The sequence below is a fragment of the Eleutherodactylus coqui genome, chromosome 2 (assembly GCF_035609145.1).
Source record: "Eleutherodactylus coqui strain aEleCoq1 chromosome 2, aEleCoq1.hap1, whole genome shotgun sequence".
Lineage (NCBI taxonomy): Eukaryota > Metazoa > Chordata > Amphibia > Anura > Eleutherodactylidae > Eleutherodactylus > Eleutherodactylus coqui.
This window is the reverse complement of record NC_089838.1, coordinates 342,679,809-342,695,168: the sequence shown is the minus strand read 5'-3', so window position 1 is coordinate 342,695,168 and position 15,360 is coordinate 342,679,809.

Genomic DNA, 15,360 nt, shown 5'->3' with positions numbered 1-15,360 from the left:
TCTCTTGCACTCTCTTCTCTCTCGGCTGTCTCTTCTCTCTTGCGCTCTCTGCCCTCTGGTTGTCTCTTTCCTCTCGGCTATCTCTTCCTTCTTGCGCTCTTTTACATCTCGGCTGTCTCTTCCCTCTCGCGCTCTCTTTCCTCTGCTGTCTCTTCCCTATCGTGCTCTCTTCCCTCTTGGCTGTCTCTTCCCTCTCGCGGTCTTTTCCCTCTCTCTTGCGCTCTCTCCCCTCTTGACTTTCTCTTCCCTCTCTCTTGCGCTCTCTTACCTCTAGGCTGTCTCTTTCCTCTTGCGCCATCTTCCCTCTAACTGTCTCTTCCCTCTCTCTTGCGCTCTCTTTCCCTCTCGGCTGTCTCTTCCCTCTTGCTGTCTTTTCCCGCTCTCTTGCGCTCTCTTCCCTCTCTTTTGCGCTCTCTTTCCCTCTCGGCTGTCTCTTCCCTCTCGCTGTCTTTTCCCTCTCTTTTGCGCTCTCTTCCCTCTTGACTTTCTCTTCCCTCTCTCTTGCGCTCTCTTCCCTCTAGCTGTCTCTTCTCTCTCGACTGCCTCTTCCCTTTCGGCTGTCTCTTCCCTCTTGCGCGCTCTGCTGTCTCTTCCCTCTAGCTGTCTCTTGCACCTCGCTGTCCCTTCCCTCTTGGCTGTCCCTTCCCTCTGGCTGTCTCTTCCCTCTCGGCTGTCTCTTCCCTCTCACGCTCTCTTCCCTCTCGGCTGTCTCTTCCCTCTCACGCTCTCTTCCCTCTCGACTGTCTCTTCCCTCTGGCTGTCTCTTCCCTCTCGGCTGCCTCTTCCCTCTCGGCTGTCTCTTCCCTCTCGGCTGTCTCTTCCCTCTCGGCTGTCCCTTCCCTCTTGGCTGTCCCTTCCCTCTGGCTGTCTCTTCCCTCTCGGCTGTCTCTTCCCTTTCACGCTCTCTTCCCTCTGGCTGTCTCTTCCCTCTGGCTGTCTCTTCCCTCTCGGCTGTCTCTTCACTCTGGCTGTCTCTTCCCTCTCGGCTGTCTCTTCCCTCTCGGCTGTCTCTTCCTTCTCGGCTGTCTCTTGCACCTCGCTGTCCCTTCCCTCTTGGCTGTCCCTTCCCTCTCACGCTCTCTTCCCTCTTGGCTGTCTCTTCCCTCTTGGCTGTCTCTTCCCTCTCGGCTGTTTCTTCCCTCTCACGCTCTCTTCCCTCTCGGCTGTCTCTTCCCTCTCGACTGTTTCTTCCCGCTGGCTGTCTCTTCCCTCTCACGCTCTCTTCCCTCTCGGCTGTCTCTTCCCTCTCGGCTGTCTCTCCCCTCTGGCTGTCTTTTCCCTCTCGGCTGTCTCTTCCCTCTCACGCTCTCTTCCCTCTGGCTGTCTCTTCCCTCTGGCTGTCTCTTCCCTCTCGGCTGTCTCTTCCCTCTCACGCTCTCTTCCCTCTCACGCTCTCTTCCCTCTGGCTGTCTCTTCCCTCTCGGCTGTCTCTTCCCTCTCGGCAGTCTCTTCCCTCTGGCTGTCTCTTCCCTCTCGGCTGTCTCTTTCCGTGTGTCACACTTCTTTCTCACTGTATATATTGGCAGGTTCGCAGCACCCCGGCTGTCTGACTGTTAACCTTTTCCCTTCCAATCTCCTCTCCTCTCCATACGCTGCCAGCCCAGCGGGCGCCCCCATAAGGCCGAGCCTGCGGCCCCCTGACTGCTGCTGGTGGACGGCTGGCTCGGTCTGTTGTTCGGAGTGGGCAATGGGTTCAGTGTCACCTAATGTATGAAGACAATGGCGGTGGCACAGTGCATCCTCTGTGCCATAACATACGGGCGAGCGGTAATACGGGCGAGCACAGGGACCCCCTCCACCCCTCTCTACGCCCGCAGACCAAGGGTTCAGATCTCAGACACCAACCTTCATATTCACACCATAGAGCGCACGTAACGTGAAGCAGCTGCTGGCAGGTCACGCGTGTAGCGTGTTCCTGAGTACCTGACATATAACATGTGGATAATACATGCATCCAGGGGTAACGGGCCTCTGAATCTGGTGAGGTCTACAGCCGACCATCGCTGACCCCCAGCCCCTGCCCCAGACATACCAAAAATGCTTTGAAGTATGGAGGGCCATAAAGAAAAGCCAGAGACAAAGAGGTCCCCGGATTCTGAAGGGGTGCGGACCCTCGTAAAATAGCAACCCTCATATGCGCTCACTGGAATGGTCAAGGACACCAAGCAGGGCCAGCGCCCACACCCGGCAAACCAGGACAGATGCCACGGCCCACTGACCGGGGGCCCACTCCATTTACTGACAGAGATGGGTCACGGGGGGCTGCTGGGTCGGGCACAGCCGATGCCGCCCAGAAATGTGTTTAATCAAAAAACTTTAAAAAACGTCCGTCCTCGCCTCCCCCGTCGCTCCCTGGCAGCTGTGATGGGCGCTGCTGTGCGCTGACTTCGCGTTGTGCGGTCATGTGCCCGACTCATGAATGTTGTAGTCAGTTCTCAATGTTAGTAACTGCGGAATGTCTGCAGTGATCATGTGCTTGTCACATGACCAAAAAACATGGACGTCAGGGGGAGCAGCGCGCCCATTACAGCTTCCTGTGAGCGACGGAGGAGGCGAGGACAGGAGGGTTGTTTTTACTTACAAACAAGGGGGTGTTATGTCTGAAAAGGGACATGATTACTGAGTGGGGGTATAAAGAAGGCATTATTGCTGACTCACCATAAGTAGCACTTACTGTGTGGGATCTACAGGGGGCGCAAAAATGAGGACTGTACTACTGTGTGGGGTACCACAGGCGGCATTATTACTACCTTGGGTACTAGAAGGGGAGATTGTGTAAAGGTGGAGATAACGTAGGGAGGACGATGGAAAAGTAGGGACTAGGGAGCCAATGATGTCTGTGTGTCCAACTCCACAGAGACAAGTTGTGGCCGGGAGAAGAAGTCATGGTGGTCAGGACTGTATACAGAAGAAAAAGGAAACTGCAGTCAGAGAGGACATTAGCTGTGATCACTGGATGTAACAGTGCATTAATCACTAACATGGCCTGTAAGCAGCTGCTACGTACTGTTATATGGTCACTGTATGCACCGTTGCAGATTTATTTCCGCATTCGTCATGACACCCTGGAAAGGGGACGACTGACGCTGTGTGTCTCGGGTCCTAGGCCGTGACACCGAGCATAGGAGAAGCGTTGCATCCAGGAGTGAGGATGATAGTTCAATGGCTGACTGGTAGGAAAAAGGGAGGAACTGGAAGTATATGAAGCTCCAGAAAACGCTCTGTGGATGAGATTATGGGTCAAGCTCAAAAAACGTCCAGGAAATGGAAGAGGCATAGAGGACATCAGCGCACACAATCTTAATAAAGCAGGTGTGGTCAGCAGTCCCGGGTCAGTGGATTGCATCGTAGAAGCTAGAGCAAAGGAGAAGGTGCTGGAGCCGGACTCATACGGGGGTCCGAGAGGGGTTCAGGCCGGACTCATATGGGGATCTCAGAAGGGCTCAGTTTGGACTCATAAGAGAGTATGAGAGGGGCTCAGGCCGGACTGATACAGGGGTCCGAGAGAGGATCAGGCCAGACTCATACGGGGTCTGTGAAGAGCTCAGCCCGGACTGAAACAGGAGTCCGATAGGGGCTCAGGCCGGACTCATACAGGGTTCCGAGAGGGGCTCAGGCCAGACTCATACGGGGGCACAAGAGTGGTTCAAGTCGGACTTATATGGGAGTCCGAGAAGAGCTCAAGCCGGACTTATAGGGGGTCTGAGAGGGGTTCATGCCAGACTCATACATGGGTCCGAGAGTGGTTCATGCCGGACTCATACGTGGGTCCGAGAGTGGTTCATGCCGGACTCATACGTGGGTCCGAGAGTGGTTCATGCCGGACTCATGTGGGTCGACAGTGGTTCATGCCGGACTCATACAGGGTTCCAAGAGGGGCTCAGTTCGGACTCATACAGGGCATCCAAGAGGGGCTCAGGCCGGACTCACATGGGGGTCCTGAGAGGGGGATTCTGGACGGACTCATACAGGGGTCCAAGAGAGGTCCAGGGCGGACTCATACGAAGGTCCAAAAGGAGCTCAGCCCGGACTGATACATGTGGGGGTCAGAGAGAGGCTCAGGCCGGACTCATGGGGGGGTCAGAGAGAGGCTCAGGCCGGACTCATGCGGGGTCTGAGAGGGGTTCAAGTTGGACTAATACGGGGGTCCGAGAGGGGCTCAAGCCGGACTAATAGGGGGTCTGAGAGGGGTTCTGGCCAGACTCATACGGGGGTCCGAGAGTGGTTCATGCCGGACTCATACGGGGGTCCAAGAGTGGCTCACGACGGACTCATACAGGGTTCCAAGAGGAGCTCAGTCCGGACTCATACGGGGGTCCGAAAGGGGCTCAGGCCAGACTCATATGGGGGTCCTGAGAGGGGGATTCTGGACGGACTCATACGGGGGTCCGAGAGGGGCTCAGGCCAGACTCATACTGCGGTACAAGAGGGGCTCAGGCCAGACTCATACGGGGGTCCGAGAGGGGTTCAAGTCGGACTCATACGGGGGTCCGACAGGGGCTTAGGCCAGACTTATATTCGGATTTGAGAGGGGCCCAGGCCAGACTCATACAGAGGTCCGAGAGGGGTTCAAGTCTAACTCATACGGGGGTCCGAGAGGGGCGCACGGCGGACTCATACGAGGGGCCGAGAGGGACTCAAGGCGGACTCATACGGGGGTCCGAGAGGGGCTCAGCCCTGATTGATACAGGGGTCCGAGAGGGGCTCAGGTCGGATCAGGCCAGACTCATACGGGGGTAAGTGAGGGGCTCAGGCCAGACTCATACAGGGGTCTGAGAGGGGTTCTGGTCGGACTCATACGGGTTCCGAGAGGGGCTCAGGCCGACTCATACGGGGGTCCGAGAGGGGTTCAAGTCGGACTCATAGGGGGGAATTCTGGCCAGACTCATACGGGGGTCCAAGAGGGGCTCAGGGCAGACTCATATGGAGGTCCGAGAGGAACCCAGCCTGGACTGATACAGGGGTCTGAGAGGGGCTCAGGCCACACTCATGCAGGGGTCGTAGAGGGACTCAGGCCGGACTCATGCGGTGATCCGAGCGGGGCTCAGGCCAGATTTATATGAGGGTTCCAAGAGAGGATCAGGCCGGACTCATACGGGGATCCGAGAGTGTCTTAAGTTGGACTCATAAGCGGGTCCGAGAGGGGCTCAGGGCGGACTCATATGGGGGTCCGAGAGGGGTTCAGGCCGGACTCATACAGGGGTCCGAGAGGGGTTCAGGCCGGACTCATACGGGGGTCCGAGAGGGGTTCAGGCTGGACTCATACGGGGGTCCGTGAGGGGTTCAGGCCGGACTCATACGGGGGTCCGTGAGGGGTTCAGGCCGGACTCATACGGGGGTCCGTGAGGGGTTCAGGCCGGACTCATACGGGGGTCCGTGAGGGGTTCAGGCCGGACTCATACGGGGGTCCTTGAGGGGTTCAGGCCAGACTAATACGGGGGTCCTTGAGGGGTTCAGGCCGGACTCATACGGGGGTCCGTGAGGGGTTCAGGCCGGACTCATACGGGGGTCCGTGAGGGGTTCAGGCCAGACTCATACGGGGGTCCGAGAGGGGTTCAGGCCGGACTCATACGGGGGTCCGAGAGGGGTTCAGGCCCCACTCATACGGGGGTCCGAGAGGTGTTCAAGTCAGACTCATATGGGGGTCCAAGAGGGGCTCAGGCCAGACTCATACGAAGGTCTGAGAGGGGTTCTGGCCGGACTCATACGGGGGTCCGACAGGGGTTCAGGCCGGACTCATACGGGGGTCCGAGAGGGGTTCAGGCCCCACTCATACGGGGGTCCGAGAGGTGTTCAAGTCAGACTCATATGGGGGTCCAAGAGGGGCTCAGGCCAGACTCATACGAAGGTCTGAGAGGGGTTCTGGCCGGACTCATATGGGGGTCCGACAGGGGTTCATGCCGAACTCATACGGGGGTCCGAGAGGGGTTTATGCCGAACTCATACGGGGGTCCGAAAGGGGTTCATGCCGAACTCATACGGGGGTCCGAGAGGGGTTTATGCCGAACTCATACGGGGGTCCGAAAGGGGTTCTGGCCGGACTCATACGGGGGTCCGAGAGGGGCTCAGGGCGGACTCATACGGGGGTCCGAGAGGGGTTCTGGCCGGAATTATACGGGGGACCAAGAGTGGTTCATGATGGACTCATACGGGGGTCCAAGAGGGGCTTAGTCCGGACTCATATGGGGGTCCAAGAGGGGTTCAAGTCAGACTCATACGGGGGACCGAGAGAACTTATTGGGGGGTCCGAGAGGGGCTTAGGCCAGACTCATACAGGGGTGTGAGAGGGGTTCTTGATGGACTCATAAGGGGGTCTGAGAGGGGCTCCGGGCGGACTCATACAGGGTCCAAGAGGGGTTCAGGCCAGAATCATATGGGGGTATGAGAGGGCCTCAGGCCAGACTCATACAGGGGAACGAGAGCGGTTTAAGTTGGACTCATACGGGGGTCCGAGAGAGTCTCAGGCCGGAATCATAAGGGGGGTCCGAGAGAGGTTCTGGCCGGACTCATACGGGGGTCAGAGAGAGGTTCAAGTCGGACTCATACGGGGGTGCGAGAGGAGCTCAGCGCGGACTAAAACAGCGGTCCGAGAGGGGCTCAGGCCGGACTCATTCAGGGTTCTGAGAGGGGCTCAGGCCGGACTCATACAGGGGTCCAAGAGAGGCTCAGTCCAGGCTCATACTGGGTTCTGAGGGGGGCTTAGGCCAGACTCATGCAGGGGTCTGAGAAGGGATCAGGCCGGACTCATACAGGAGTCCGAGAGTAGGTCAGGTCGGACTCATACAAGGGTCCAAGACGGGCACATTGGGCAATCAAGGCAAAGAAGTAGCTCAGCAGTTTGTAGTAAGAAGCATCCAGGATGACCAGTGAGAAGAGCCGCTGCCGGGGTCACATAATGCTGACCGTGCTTCACTTCTTCCGGGGTGATCTCTGGTCTTCCTCTGGCTTCCTCCACATGGGTGAGCGTGATATCACGCTTACCAAGATAGGGGGTTCCGAGAGGGGCTCAGGCCAGACTCATACAGGGTTCCGGGAGGGGCTCAGGCCAGACTTAGACGAGGGTCCAAGAGGAGTTCAAGTCGGACTCATACAAGGTTCCGAGAGAGAATCAGGCTGGACTCATACGGGGGTCTGAGAGTGGCTCAGTCTAGGCTCATACGGGGGTCAAAGAGAGGTTTCAGGCCGGACTCATGCGGGGGTCCAAGAGGGGTTTCAGGCCGGACTCATGCGGGGGTCCAAGAGGGGTTTCAGGCCGGACTCATGCGGAGGTCCAAGAGGGGTTTCAGGCCGGACTCATGCGGGGGTCCAAGAGGGGTTTCAGGCCGGACTCATGCGGGGGTCCAAGAGGGGTTTCAGGCCGGACTCATGCGGGGGTCCAAGAGGGGTTTCAGGCCAGACTCATGCGGGGGTCCAAGAGGGGTTTCAGGCCAGACTCATGCGGGGGTCCAAGAGGGGTTTCAGGCCAGACTCATGCGGGGGTCCAAGAGGGGTTTCAGGCCAGACTCATGCAGGGGTCCAAGAGGGGTTTCAGGCCGGACTCATGCGGGGGTCCAAGAGGGGTTTCAGGCCGGACTCATGCGGGGGTCCAAGAGGGGTTTCTGGCCGGACTCATGCGGGGGTCCAAGAGGGGTTTCTGGCCGGACTCATGCGGGGGTCCAAGAGGGGTTTCTGGCCGGACTCATGCGGGGGTCCAAGAGGGGTTTCAGGCCGGACCCATGCGGGGGTCCAAGAGGGGTTCAAGTCGGACTCATACGGGGGTCCAAGAGGGACTCAGGCCAGACTCATACGGGGGCACGAGAGGGGTTCAAGTCGGATTCATACGGGAGCACGAGAGGGGTTCAAGCCGGACTCATGCAGGGGTCCGAGAGGGGTTCTGGCCAGACTCATAAGGGGGCCTGAGAGGGACTCCGGGCTGGAATCATAAGGGGGGTCCGAGAAGGGTTCTGGCTGGACTTATACGGGGGTCCGAGAGGAGCTCAGCCCGGACTGAAACAGCGGTCCGAGAGGGGCTCAGTCCAGGATCATGCAAGGCTCTGAGGGGAACTTAGGCCCGACTCATACGGGGGTCCGAGAGGAGCTCAGGCTAGACTCATACGAGCTTCCGAGAGTGGCTCAGGCCCCACTCATACGGGGGTCCGAGAGGGGTTTAAGTCAGACTCATACGGCGATCCGAGAGGGATTCACGTCAGACTCTTAAGGGGGTCCGAGAGGGGTTCATGTCAGACTCATACGGGGATCCGAGAGGGGTTCACGTCAGACTCATACGGGGATCCGAGAGGGGTTCACATCAGACTCATACGGGGATCCGAGAGGGGTTCACGTTAGACTCATACGGGGATCCGAGAGGGGTTCACGTCAGACTCATACGGGGATCCGAGAGGGGTTCACGTCAGACTCATACGGGGATACGAGAGGGGTTCACGTCAGACTCATACGGGGATCCGAGAGGGGTTCACGTCAGACTCATACGGGGATCCGAGAGGGGTTCACGTCAGACTCATACGGGGATCCGAGAGGGGTTCACGTCAGACTCATACGGGGATCCGAGAGGGGTTCACGTCAGACTCATACGGGGATCCGAGAGGGGTTCACGTCAGACTCATACGGGGATCCGAGAGGGGTTCACGTCAGACTCATACGGGGGTCCGAGAGGGATTCACGTCAGACTCATACGGGGGTCCGAGAGGGGTTCACGTCAGACTCATACGGGGGTCCGAGAGGGGTTCACGTCAGACTCATAAGGGGGCCCTAGAGGGGTTCACGTCAGACTCATAAGGGGGCCCGAGAGGGGCTCCGGGTCGGAATCATAAGGGGGCCCGAGAGGGGCTCAGCCCGCACTGAAACAGCGGTCTGAGAGGTACTCAGTCCAGGCTTATGCAGGGGTCTGAGGGGAACTTAGGCCAGACTCCTACGGGGGTCCGAGAGGGGCTCGGGCCAGACTCCTACGGGGGTCCGAGAGGGGCTCGGGCCAGACTCCTACGGCGGTCCGAGAGGGGCTCGGGCCAGACTCCTACGGCGGTCCGAGAGGGGCTCGGGCCAGACTCCTACGGGGGTCTGAGAGGGGCACGGGCCAGACTCCTACGGTGGTCCGAGAGGGGCTCGGGCCAGACTCCTACGGGGGTCCGAGAGGGGCTCGGGCCAGACTCATTCGGGGGTCCGAGAGGGGCTCGGGCCAGACTCATTCGGGGGTCCGAGAGGGGCTCGGGCCAGACTCATACGGGGGTCCGAGAGGGGTTCGGGCCGTAGTCATACGGGTCCGAGAGGAACTCAGCCCGGACTGATAAAGCAGTCCGAGAGGGGCTCAGGACAGACTCATGCGGTGGTCGGAGAGGGACTCAGGCCGGACTCATGCGGTGATCCGAGCAGGGCTCAGGCCAGATTTATATCAGAGTTCCAAGAGAGGATCAGGCCGGACTCATACGGGGGTCCGAGAGGGTCTTAAGTTGGACTCATAAGCGGGTCCGAGAGGGGCTCAGGGCGGACTCAAATGGGGGTCCGAGAGGGGTTCAGGCCGGACTCATACGGGGGTCCGAGAGGGGTTCGGGCCAGACTCATACGGGGGTCCAAGACGAGCACGTTGGGCAATCAAAGCAAAGAAGTAGCTCAGCAGTTTGTTGTAAGAAGCATGCGGGATGACCAGTGAGAAGAGCAGCTGCCGGGGACACATAATCCTGTCTGTGCTTTGCTTCTTCCGGGGTGACCTCTAGTCTTTCTCCGGCTTCCTTAACACGGGTGAGCATGATATCAAACTTGCCAGGATACAAGTTCCGAGAGGGGTTCAAGTCGCTCTCATATGGGGGTCTGAGAGGGGCTCAGTCTAGGCTCATACGGGGGTCCGACAGGAGCTCAGCCCGGACTGATACAGGGGTCTGAGAGGGGCTCAGGCCGGACTCATACGGGTTCCGAGAGGGATTCAAGTCGGACTCATACGTGGGTCCGAGATGGGCTCAGGCCGGGCACATATGTGGGTCAGAGTGAGGTTCTGGCCGGACTCATACGGGGGTCCGAGATGGGCTCAGGGCGGATATATACGGGGGTCCGATAGGGGTTCAGCTGGACTGATACAGGGGTCTAAGAGGGGCTCAGGCCGGACTCATACAGGGTTCCGAGAGAGAATCAGCCCGGACTCACATGGGGGTCTGAGAGGGGCTCAGTCTAGGCTCATACGGGGGTCCGAGAGGGGCTCAGTTTAGGCTCATACAGGAGGCCGAGAGGGGCTCAGGCCAGACTTATACGGGGGTCCGAGGGGTGTTCAAGTTGGACTTATACGGGGGTCCAAGAGGGGTTCAAATCGGACTCATACGGGGATCCAAGAGGGGCTTAGGCCGGACTCACATGTGGGTCCGAGAGGGGTTCTGGACGGACTCATAAGGGGGTCCGAGAGGGGCTCAGGGAGGACTCATATGGGGGTCTGAGAGGGGTTCTGGCTGGACTCATACGGGGGACCGAGAGTGGTTCATGGCGGACCCATACGGGGGTCTGAGAGGGACTCAGTTCGGACTCATATGGGGGTCCGAGAGGGGTTCAGTCTGGACTCATACGGGGGCACGAGAGGGGTTCAAGTCAGACTCATACGGGGGCACAAGAGGGGTTCAAGTCAGACTCTTATGGAGGTACGAGAGGAACTCAGCCCGGACTGATAAAGCAGTCCGAGAGGGGCTCAGGAGAGACTCATGCGGTGGTCGGAGAGGGACTCAGGCCGGACTCATGCGGTGATCCGAGCAGGGCTCAGGCCAGATTTATATCAGAGTTCCAAGAGAGGATCAGGCCGGACTCATACGGGGGTCCGAGAGGGTCTTAAGTTGGACTCATAAGCGGGTCCGAGAGGGGCTCAGGGCGGACTCAAATGGGGGTCCGAGAGGGGTTCAGGCCGGACTCATACGGGGGTCTGAGAGGGGTTCAGGCCGGACTCATACGGGGGTCCGAGAGGGGTTCAGGCCGGACTCATACGGGGGTCCGAGAGTGGCTCAGGCCCCACTCATACGGGGGTCCGAGAGGTGTTCAAGTCAGACTCATCTGGGGGTCCAAGAGGGGCTCAGGCCAGAGTCATACGAAGGTCTGAGAGGGGTTCTGGCCGGACTCATACGGGGGTCCGAGAGGGGTTCATGCCGAACTCATACGGGGGTCTGAGAGGGGTTTATGCCGAACTCATACGGGGGTCCGAGACGGGCACATTGGGCAATCGAGGCAAAGAAGTAGCTCAGCAGTTTGTTGTAAGAAGCATCTGGGATGACCAGTGAGAAGAGCCGCTGCCGGAGACACATAATCCTGTCCGAGCTTTACTTCTTCCGGGGTGACCTCTGGTCTTTTTTCGGCTTCCATTACACGTGTGAGCGTGATATCACGCTAACCAAGATGCATTTTATCCGCGGATGCAAGGCGTTTTTTTATTTTTAAAAACTCCTCCGAAATATCGCTCCTCAGATTCGTGTTTCAGGCGCTTCGGAGGATCGCAAGTGTTGCCCATTGCTTCCAATCGCACGGCGTGTGATGTCTTTAAAGGTCCCTTTGACAAGAACGGGCGCAGCGTTCCTGGGAGGGAAAAAAGCGTTCATTTGAACAACCCCATTGGAAAGAATGGAGTTGAGATTCCAGCACACAAAACCTGAGCGAGATTCGCTCTGGTCTGCGTGCGGCCTACGCCCCCCCCCCCCCCCCCCCCCCACGCCTCCCTTAGGGTTGCCACCTTTGTCATGAAAAAATACCGGCCATGGAAAAAAAGGAGGGGCGTGGCGTATCACGGCATTTTTTCCCTCCTTTATCTCCTGGATCCCGTCCAGCGTGTTCTGGCAAGTAGATGACGTTTAGTGTGATTCACACGCCATCTACTCGCGAGAACACGCTGCAGACTCTCGCATCCCATACAATCTACACATATATAATTATATACAGGAGATCCCCAGCATGCTCCATATCACTATATACAGGAGATATACCTCCCCTGTATACAGTGGTGCTGATGTAACCTGGATACGTCCTATATGTAATTATATGTATAGCTGGTATAACATATACCACCTAAATATACAAGATTACATGCAGTACATGGTATATACCTCGTACCGCATGTACTGCTCCTCTGCTCTCCTCCTCAGGTCCCGACCCTGTCACTGCATGGGCAGCCGGACATCCATCCTGACCCCCAGACATCACACACACAACTTTGTTACATCCATTCTGACCCCCACACACATCACACACAGCTCTGTTACATCCATTCTGACCCCCACACACATCTCTCACACACACAGCTCTGCTACATCCATCCTGACCCCACACACATCACACACACACAGCTCTGCTACATCCATCCTGACCCCACACACATCACACACACACAGCTCTGCTACATCCATCCTGACCCCACACACATCACACACACACAGCTCTGCTACATCCATCCTGACCCCACACACATCACCCTCACAGCTCTGCTACATCCATCCTGACCCCACACACATCACCCTCACAGCTCTGCTACATCCATCCTGACCCCACACACATCACCCTCACAGCTCTGCTACATCCATCCTGACCCCACACACATCACCCTCACAGCTCTGCTACATCCATCCTGACCCCACACACATCACCCTCACAGCTCTGCTACATCCATCCTGACCCCACACACATCACCTCACAGCTCTGCTACATCCATCCTGACCCCACACACATCACCTCACAGCTCTGCTACATCCATCCTGACCCCACACACATCACCTCACAGCTCTGCTACATCCATCCTGACCCCACACACATCACCTCACAGCTCTGCTACATCCATCCTGACCCCACACTCATCACCTCACAGCTCTGCTACATCCATCCTGACCCCACACACATCACCCTCACAGCCCTGCTACATCCATCCTGACCTCACACACATCACCCTCACAGCCCTGCTACATCCATCCTGACCCCAAACACATACCCTCACAGCCCTGCTACATCCATCCTGACCCCACACACATACCCTCACAGCCCTGCTACATCCATCCTGACCCCACACGCATCACAGCTACATCCATTCTGACCCCCACAAATAGCTCTGCTACATCCATCCTGACCTCCACACACATCACCCTCATAGCTCTGCTACATCCATCCTGACCCCACACACATCACCCTCACAGCTCTGCTACATCCATCCTGACCCCACACACATCACACCCATAGCTCTGCTACATCCATCCTGACCCCACACACATCACCCTCACAGCCCTGCAACATCCATTCTGACCCCCACACACATAGCTCTGCTACATCCATCCTGACCCCCACACACATCACCCTCAAAGCTCTGCTACATCCATCCTGACCCCCACACACATCACCCTCAAAGCTCTGCTACATCTATCCTGACCCCACACACGTCACCCTCACAGCTCTGCTACATCCATCCTGACCCCACACACATCACACACACAGCTCTGCTACATCCATCCTGACCCCACACACATCACACACACAGCTCTGCTACATCCATTCTGACCCCCACACACATCACACACACAGCTCTGCGACATCCATTCTGACCCCCACACACATCACACACATATCTCTGCTACATCCATCCTGACCCCCACACATCACACACATAGCTCTGCTACATCCATCCTAACCCCCACACATCACACACATAGCTCTGCTACATCCATCCTGACTCCCACACACACACATCTCTGCTACATCCATCCTGACCCTCACACACATAGCTCTGCTACATCCATCCTGACCCCCACACACATCACCCTCAAAGCTCTGCTACATCCATCCTGACCCCACACACGTCACCCTCACAGCTCTGCTACATCCATCCTGACCCCACACACACATCACACACACAGCTCTGCTACATCCATTCTGACCCCCACACACATCACACACACAGCTCTGCTACATCCATTCTGACCCCCACACACATCACACACACAGCTTTGCTACATCCATTCTGACCCCCACACACATCACACACATAGCTCTGCTACATCTATCCTGACCCCCCACACACGTAGCTCTGCTATATCCATCCTGACCCCCACAAACATATCTCTGCTACATCCATCCTGACCCCCACACATCACACACATAGCTCTGCTACATCCATCCTAACCCCCACACATCACACACATAGCTCTGCTACATCCATCCTGACTCCCACACACACACATCTCTGCTACATCCATCCTGACCCTCACACACATAGCTCTGCTGCATCCATTCTGACCCCCACACACATCACACCCATAGCTCTGCTACATCCATCCTGACCCCACACACATCACCCTCACAGCCCTGCTACATCCATTCTGACCCCCACACACATAGCTCTGCTACATCCATCCTGACCCCCACACACATCACCCTCATAGCTCTGCTACATCCATCCTGACCCCACACACGTCACCCTCACAGCTCTGCTACATCCATCCTGACCCCACACACGTCACCCTCACAGCTCTGCTACATCCATCCTGACCCCACACACATCACACACACAGCTCTGCTACATCCATCCTGACCCCACACACATCACCCTCACAGCCCTGCTACATCCATCCTGACCCCACACACATCACCCTCACAGCCCTGCTACATCCATCCTGACCCCACACACATACCCTTACAGCCCTGCTACATCCATACTGACCCCACACACATCACCGCTACATCCATTCTGACCCCCACAAATAGCTCTGCTACATCCATCCTGACCTCCACACGCATCACCCTCATAGCTCTGCTACATCCATTCTGACCCCACACACATCACACACACAGCTCTGCTACATCCATCCTGCCCCCCCCCCACACACACATCACACACACAGCTCTGCTACATCCATCCTGCCCCCACACACATCACACACACAGATCTGCTACATCCATCCTGACCCCCACACACATCACACACATAGCTCTGCTATATCCATCCTTACCCCCACACACATCACACACATAGCTCTGCTACATCCATCCTGACCCCCACACATCACACACATAGCTCTGCTACATCCAACCTGACCCCCACACACACACATCTCTGCTACATCCATCCTGACTCCCACACACATCTCTGCTACATCCATCCTGACTCCCACACACACATCTCTGCTACATCCATTCTGACCCTCACAAACATAGCTCTGCTGCATCCATTCTGACCCCCACACACATCACACCCATAGCTCTGCTACATCCATCCTGACCCCACACACATCACACTCACAGCCCTGCTACATCCATTCTGACCCCCACACACAGCTCTGCTACATCCATCCTGACCCCCACACACATCACCCTCATAGCTCTGCTACATCCATCCTGACCCCACACACGTCACCCTCACAGCTCTGCTAC